Source organism: Morone saxatilis, unplaced genomic scaffold (assembly GCF_004916995.1).
Source record: "Morone saxatilis isolate NCDOM2014 unplaced genomic scaffold, NCSU_SB_2.0 Contig9, whole genome shotgun sequence".
NCBI classification, from domain to species: domain Eukaryota; kingdom Metazoa; phylum Chordata; class Actinopteri; family Moronidae; genus Morone; species Morone saxatilis.
The window spans coordinates 515672-524760 of record NW_023340268.1 but is presented as its reverse complement, the minus strand read 5'-3'; positions in this window follow the sequence as shown (position 1 = coordinate 524760).

Sequence of the window (9089 nt, the reverse complement as noted above, 5' to 3'; positions counted from 1 at the left end):
CCCACCGGGGACTCGCAGGTTATTGTGTCCAAACGCACCCCAAGGTTAACGCACACAATGGGCCGGCAGCGGCTAGCGCCCGGCTGGTCTGGTGACAGATTTGTGAGGCAGGTGCTCGAGTTGAAACAGCACAAAGAGACGTTTTAGATCATAACACCTTCAGTCGGTCACAGCCAACAATGGAGGACGGAGCTAGACTGGGAGGGGTGACAGGAGGGGGGCATGCTGGGAAAACTGGGGTTTTGGTGTTAATCCTGGTTTATACGTGTGAACTTTGACCTCAATGTGGGGAAAAACAACATTATAGAAACATATCCAACAGTCTGTAAAGCTGCTTACAGTGTGTGTGCAGGATGATAATGTGTAACAATAAATAATAATAAATTAAAAGTATGTAAGGGTAAAACACAAGCGTTCAGGTTTATATGTACAATTGTAAGGACCAAAAACAGAAATTTATACAATGCAAAATACATAAAATGTCCAAAAGTATGTGGACAGCTGATCATTCCCTCCATATTCAGTCTCTCCAGGACGAACTATTTAACCAAATCCTGTGATTTCTAACAGTTTGACCAAACATTGTAGTTTCCTACAACTTTCACCAATCTCATCAATTACCCTGAAAACAGGAGATTAGTTGGGTGGTGTTACAGGACGGGGCAGAAACTCCGACTATGTGTTGAGGCGGCTGAAACGGGGACACACCGCTTCACTGTTCTCATTCATTTACTTAAATAAACATTAAAAATGACAAATACATGAAAATAAATGTATTAGAGCAGCAACAATTAGTCGATTGAAAGTTAATTTTCAAGCAAAAATGTGAAATATCTGCTGCTTCCAGTTTCTTCAGTGTTAACATTTCCTGCTTTTCTTCGTCATTTGTGACACAACAGTTGGCTTTCTATATCGATTCCCTGATAACATTGGCTGATTTCAGAAATGTGTTGCTTCAGTTAGGGATGTTTTTAACTAACGCTGATGTTTGTGTTGTTGTTGTCTTTATTATTTTTCTTTTTTTTTTTTACTCATCACTGAAAATTAAGATTGAATTAAACTAATTTGTCAGTTTTATATATTTCAGAGATTCCTCTACGTGCTATAGAGACAATATTCTGCAGATTAATCAATAATTAACAGAACTGTGAGTTGCAACCCTACTCTGTACAGGGTCAGGTAGATTTCTGACCTTGGAAAGTGATAAATAAACGTTAAGGTGGAGCCCAGCGTTAATGAACTGGCTGCCAGCTGCAGCTCTGTTTGTGTAATGTTACACTGATATCAGCTGAATATGAATAAGTGCTGCGTTTGGGTGCATCAGAGCATTTTACAACCTTTATGCCTGCAGGAGATTTCTTTCTACAGGAATTATAAGTTTATGATTTAACCTCACGTAACTGCCCATCAGCTGAACTCGGCTCATAAACATTTATGTCGGGCCTTAAAAGCAGATAATACAGAGAGCGTAAAACCCATTTCCCATGTGGTAACTGTGAGTTTAACCTCCATTACACCCTGTCAGTTGACACTGTTCACAAACACACTGACATAAACTGATATTTCTGATCAATTAAAACCCTCCATGCAGCAGCGGCGGCGGCTCTGCCTGCTGACTCAGTCCTGCAGCTTCACTGTGCCAAAAAGCATTCACATTGACATTAATAATTCAATATCTGGCTCATAATTGGCAGATAATTGGTGGAACAGCGTCCTTTCCCGAAGTGACGGCTGTGTTTCGCCGACTCCACTTGACTTTATTTCAATAATGAAAACACAAACCGGCAGCAGGAAGTCGACCTTCAGACACAAGCGCTCTCTTTTATTCCACAGCGCCATAAATGAACTGTCGGTTAATGAGGAGCCAATAAAAGCCACTCGAGGACAGTTTGTTTACTGAGAATTTACCTCTAAATCCCTGATGAGAGTCCGATCAGAGGGTCTTATCGGGCCACTCGACCTGGGTGTGACTTTACAACGAGGGTTTACACAGCAAAGAAGAGCTGCTGCTCCTTCAGTATCGACGCTTTAGACTTTCTAGTCGCTTCTTTAAGAGATTTATCAAAGGAAATAATGTTTTGAGGTTTAAATCCTTAAAATCTGACGCCTCCAGTAATCGTTTTCAACCTGTTCTTATTTATTTTTGGTGTTAAATTGTTATCAATGTGGTTCATTCAGGGTCCCAAAACCCACCAAAAGTGCCTTTTGGACGAGCCCCCAAATCACATCACGCACAAAACAATCAACAAGTTCATTTTTAAAAATATAAATATATTCAATTTACTGTCAAACAAACAAAACAACAACAACAAAAACACATTTTACACATTTAAAATCAGCAGCAAAATGATTGTGATATTGCTTGAAAGAATTCTTTAGATGAATCGATTATTTTCTGTCTAGCCGACCGATTCATTCATTCATTCATTCATTACTGCTTTCGACACAGGGCAGCAATCATTAATCATTAATTAATCCATCTGTTTGCTGTATTTAAAAGGTCATTTCATTGTTTTTAAATGTTCAAATATCTTCAATTAAACATTAAAACGATTTGATGTCAAATTAAAGCTAAGAGCTGTATTTTAATGAATTACTGTATTTTTAGGAGTTATTTTTTACAGTGAAGCCGGCATCCCCAACCACAGACAGTTTACTGAAACACATCAGGATGTGATCAGCTGTCTGATCAGGGTTAGTTCATCAATAACTGTCTGAGTGTGAAACCCACAAACTTCTATTCAGGAACCCCGAGAACCAAAATCCTCTCATCCCTCCATCCTCTCATCCCTCCATCCTCCTCCTCACTGTGACAGCCACCTCCTCCTCCAGACCTCCTCATTACATTTTCCAGCACCTTGTTCAGTCCTTCCTCTGCTCCTTTGACTACCTCCTGTCTCCTCCCTCTCTCCTCCCTCTCTCCTCCCTCTCTCCTCCGTCTCTCTCCTCCGTCTCTCCTGTCTCTCCTCCCTCTCTCCTCTCTCTCCTCCCTCCCTCTCGTCTCTCTGATATTGTAGCCTCAGAGCTCTGTAGCTTTTAACATTTAGAGTTTAAGATAAAAAACTTATTCTCTCTTTCTCTCTCTTTCTCTCCTCCCCTTTCATTTTTATCATCCTTTCTTTTTCTTATTTTCTTTGCCATGTCTCTCCTTCCTCCTCCCCCTCCTCCAGAAATCTGTCATTTTATTCAGGTAACGCTGGCGTTCACGGTGCCTGTCGATTGGGCGTCAGTATTTCCTCCTTTCGGTGCCTGCGTCAGCGTTTGTGGGTGTCTGACCAGAAGCTCGCTTCATAAACTTGAACTGTTTATCCATCTTTGAAGTCCACACCATTTATTACCATCCACTGTTTTAGATCTTGGGTGGCTTTTACGTAACTCTAGATTTTTGAACCGGATGAAGGATTTTAGGTCATCGGAAGTCTGGGATCTTAAGTTATCAGAATTTGAAACAAGCCTGACATACACATTCAAGCAGTGCCAGGTCTGTTAGCCCATTTAGGATTAGGCATGACCTGGCTGAATCTGATTCAAGTGACATCAATTGGAGGCATTTTCACACAGCCTTCCCTCTAGGGAAGGCGCTTTATACCCGCGATATTTAGGTTGAAACACCTGGAAACACCTGAAAACTAGGTTTTAAGTTCAACTTGATTCAAGGATGTATAAACTTTAATTACTGCTCTCTCTCCTCTCTCTCATTCCAGTCTGTTATTATTTATTGAATGTGTTAATGTGTTATTATATATTTTGTTTTAAATATATAATGTAATATTTGGATTATCATTAAATATTAAGTGAATATTTAATTATAATTGTATTCTCCTTGTTTAATGTATTTATTTGTTAAATAATATTTAAAGGATATAATTGATGTGTATTTTAAATTAAAAACGTATTTTTCCTCTGTTTTTAAGGATTAATATAATAAGAAAAAAAAAAGATTAAAATAAATGGAGATGAACAGTGTCTGATCGACAGTGATTACCATCCCTAGGAGATTTATGATACGTCAGGTCTGCTTTGAAATTAAAAAGGGAGGCGGGAGCCCGTCGCTTGCTCAGCAACCTCTGATTGGCTGCACGGTGAGTCTATTATAGCTAATGAGGAAGGCGTTGGCCTGCCAGCCGAGAAGCGCTGGGCTGACTGGAGGAGCAGTTCTCACCTACTGGTGTCTTTTTGGACCCGCGACGGACGCACCGATCTCTCTCTCTCTCTGTGTGGTCAGGCTGGTCTCTCTCTCCGCGGTGGATTTGATACTGAACGGGGCTTCCGGGCTGCCATCCCGGACGAGGATCTTTCCTGCGGTTTCGGTGCCCGGTTATATTCTCGCGCGCCAACCCCAGGAGCCTGTTGTGGATTCAGATGTGGACTGTGTGTTCGGATCTGACGGGTCCGGATCCCGGCCTTCTCTTTATTCTGGTCGGAGGATGGACTCAGAAAGCGTGAGTTGTTCTTCTTCTTCTGGCGTTTTTTCCTGCCAGGACGCTCGCTGTAGATGGGTTTGCTGTGTTGTCCTGTTTCGGAAGGCGCAATTGGTGGCACTAGTAGCTAACGTGCGGCATTGACTTGCGCAGGGTTCGAGGCGGGGAGTTATATATGAGCGAGGCCTGGAATCAACGAGGGTGAATGGGACAATTCATGTGTTTTGTTGGTTTTTTTTTAGAATTCCGATGCGGCGTTTTTACGATGGTCTGGCGCAGCTTCTGTGGTGAGTAGTATGACAAGCAGGGATTTTTCATTCAGCACGGTCAGCAACCAAGGCAGAGTTGCAGCTTTCGATTGAGGGCACGGTAAGGTGGTGTGGATGTGTCTGCTCGGCGCTCGCATCAGACTCTGTCTGTACTAAGCAGTTTTGACTTTTCATATTGTAAGGGCCAAATAAGTTAGCATACACTTAAAGCCCTTGTGTGTGTCTGTGTTGGTAGGGACCCTAAATGATGACTCGTTCCCCTGGGCTGCGAAGGATTCCTGCTTCCCAAGTCCACAGACTTCCCTCAATTCTTCGTAGTACCGGAGGCTGGTAGTCTCGTGGAGTCTTCACTTACGGATGGACGGTATCAGACATTTCAATGGACTTACATACAATAAAATGACAAAAAGACATATCATTGATGCTGATATTTCCGTGTCACGAAAAAAGATGTTACACGTACATTATTGCAAATGTAATTCGTGCCATTATGTACTCTCCACGACTACAGGCCACCCTCGTTTCAGTTCTTACTGCCTCGTATTCCAGTACACTATGCAATACTTTTAGGGACACTGGATTTGGACTAATTGGAGTGTGTGTACACAAAGAAAACTTGATTGCATTCTTCTTAAAGCTATCATCGTGAACAGCTAAAAGAAGGATACTAAATATTACTCTAAAGTTATTGCCCTCAATCTTATATAGCAGCACATCAGAAAAGGACGCCTGCTGCTTGCTTGTGGTACACATTGTTCTAGTTCACTTCATCTCCACAATGGGGGTCCAGTACGGTTAGCGTTATTCTTTCTAACTCGCCATTCCGCGATCATAATAGCCTTGCATAGACATGTTCTTATCAGGGTGTGTGTCTGCCCTAGGTGGATGCGGAGTGCAATTATGATAGCTAGGATTTCAGAAGGCTATAGACTGGCGAACATGAGGAGGTGCAGAAGATCGGCTTTGCTAGAGTGTCTGTGGTTTTGTATCTGTGGGCTGGTCGGGTGGATAGGTAGGTTGCGGTGGTGACAGTGAGGAGCAACACATTAGATTGGTTGGCTTTTTTAGGTGAAGGTATACCTGTTGTGTGTGTGTTGGTTGGCGCGCGTTTTTTACATCATAAACCTCCCCACCTCGGAGGGGCCAAATCATGATCTAGCTCGACAACTCTTTTTAGGCACTCTAAAATAGTACAGTCGTCTTCTTCATCTCGTAAAAAAAAACAGCTTGCCAAATCCAATGGCGCGCTGGAGATGGGAGCTGAGAGGATGTGGTAGCGAGATACATGAAAGGGAGAGTTAGAAAGTGGGAGGGTATACCTCGATTATATGAAGTAACAGATCTGTTCTGGGAGGTCAGAGCTGTTCACTATTTGACTTGGTTTTCTCACTGACAATAAGCCTAGTAAGTGCTCTCTCGTTGTGAATAGTTTGATTTATGCGGGAACAGTATTTATTGGGAATCGAACTAACTCTTATAGGCAAGTCGGCGCTCCGGAAACTCATATTACATCATTCCTTGATATTGTTTGTTTTCAGTTTATACTAGGTTCCTCTCGTTACTGGCAAAGGACGTCTTTTTTGAGGGCGAATGCACGGCCAAGTTAACATTCCGCGTTCGGTTAAGAAGATATTTTATTGAGCAAGTACTTCTTAAAAATATGGTGGATGGGCAACTCATGTCAATTTTCTTGCTTAAAGAAGTCACATGTAAACTATAGAACTAAGCAATAATATCGTAATTTAATAGAGTAATGCAAATCCGCTCTTTATAACATATTAATCGGTTTACTCTATAAAATAGAAGATTATTTTTCTTGAAGACATAATTTAATCAAGGCTAACAATGATAGGATAGCTTGATCCTTTTATCTTAGACAATATTCAGCAAATGATGAAACAAATGGTAGGCCTCTCAATGTGGGATATGTTATTAATATCGATCTCGGCCATCAGGACTCCACTATGCGATCTTTAAAGACTCTGCTTATTAAGTTCTCACCTACCCTCATGTGGCTCGAAAGCTCATCATATGAGTATAACATTGGGACTTATCAACAGTTGAGACTGGAAAACTTTTTAGAAAATAAAATGAAGCTCAGTAAACTCGCAATTGAATCTTTCGTGCTCGGGCAGTCCCTTGTTAGGGACTCAGCAAAACAAATATCAATCGATAAATCTCCTGGTTTGGTTCAAAAATAATATCCTCAATTCTCTCTTTTTTCACTTCCTCGCATTATCGGATCTCTCGAGCCCATGTGGTGGGTTAACAACCCACATGAACTTTCGAGAGAGAGATAACAACATCACATGCTTTCGCATTGGGTGTGGTGTGTACGTTGTGACAATTCTATTCTCTGTTCAGGTTCTTCATGGGCTCAAACAAAACATAATAATCAAATTAAATAAACAAAAAAAATAGAAAATAATAATTAGTAAAATTGACTTTGCAATTTATAAGAATTTTTTACTGAATAATATATATCTTGAACAAAGGCCCACAAGAGAAATGCAAGCTACCCGCTCAACAGATCTCAGTTGATGCTTGGATCTGTGAATCTTTTATGGCTCTTGTTTTTAATGGAGACATCTACTATACTCAGTACTGGGAGGGAGTTGGGGTTCGGGGCGAGGGTCAGGACTTTAAAGCAGGACTCATGCGGAGCATGCGTGGACAAGCGGTTACTTGCAGGCACACCCGGTAAAAATCATCATCTAAGGAGGGGGCAGGGACGTACATATATGGCTGACAGACATTCATCCATTATATATTTCGGCATGTAGTTTCACATTGTACAATTATTTTTCACCCAATTGGTCCAGGACAATTTCAATATACTTAGATTGATATAATTACATTGATAACATAACTGGCTTTTTTTCTGTTAATACATTAATGTGGAAGCCACTTATGATGGTACGTCTGCTTTCGTCGCTTAGCTCTAAATAGGTGTGTAATCGTGGGTTATGTCGTCTCCTCACACTTTATAGTATAACTGATCAGGACAGAGCTAGACTTTTCTCTTCATTCTGGGGTTCTTGCTATTTTTAACCGAAACAGCGCTCTGCAATTTTATCATGTCAGATTATGGAAGTTGTTTTTTCCAGCAGTGTTGTTCTCATAAGCATTTGTAAGGAGGCCTTCATTACTTGTGCAACTCTCCCAAGCCACTGTGCCAATGGTCCAATAGCTATCCTCTGTGGCATGGACCAGGCACTTCGAGGATCTCACAAATATACACATGCTATTAGTGGGTCGATCAATTTTTTTCACTGCCCCCCGGCGCTGAAACAACAGTCTGGCAGGTCCTGGAATCCATTGTCTCTTGTTTTTTCACCGGGTAGATAATAAGGTCTTATTTTTACGCGGGTGGAAAGCGGGCATTCCCTTCCAAACCCACGGAGCCAGGGTGGTAACTGCTTGACAATCATACTCACGAGATATGATGGAATCAGGGGAGTGAATAGATCTCTGGGTGTTCTAGAATTTTCAATAACTGGGTTCGCTGAGTTTGTGAAACACTCACAATATCTAATTTGTTCACATTAACTCAGAAAGAGTTTATTCTCCAAGCCTTGAAATTCGAAATCAGCCTTGGTGTGTCGTAGGTGCTGCTCCCGCTTCTTCTGTTCTCTTGTCAGCCCCAGCTGTGCTCCACTCTCCTCACACGCTCATTCAGGAATGACTTTGTCGGAAAAGTCTGTACCGGATATGTGGGCAGGGAGATGGGGTGGTGTAGGGCCCGCTCATCCTTTGAACCGCCACGGCTGTTCACTCCCGTAAAAAGGAACATAAGATAGAAGAGAGAAGGGAAGGTTCCAGTTGCTTCATTACGGGGTGAGCTAGACACATCCAATTTACAGAACAGGCTGGTTGCTTTACAAATGGAGAGAAAAATTGGGAGATCTATTCACTTCATTAAAGCTCCGGCAGTAAGTCACAATTTTTTGTACAAATAATTCTTCTTCTGTCATATAGGGAAAACTCACACTGGGGTGGGGAGTGTAATGAGACACGAAAAACCAAAGCACCAACACGGTAACTATAGGATCACATTCCTGTGTAGTGCTAGCTATATTAGCAAGTCCTGGTAGCATTACGCACGCCATCTCACCGATCCTTGGAGATACGGGTCAGGGCACGAACCAGAGCGATCAAGCTGAGTAAAGAGGATGGCGGTAGGATGGAGGGTGTGGAAGGGTGTTCCCGAGGCGGGTGCACCTTTGAAAGGGTAGCGCCTCTGGTCTATATGAGGACCCACATGAACGAATCAGAACAAAACACCACCTTCATATATTTCACATGTCTTGTCTACGGCTGTGCTGGAATGACATCTGTCTGATCGCGCCAAGCTTTGTTCCATAAGAGCCACAGTGCGCTACCTCTCTCAGGGGACATA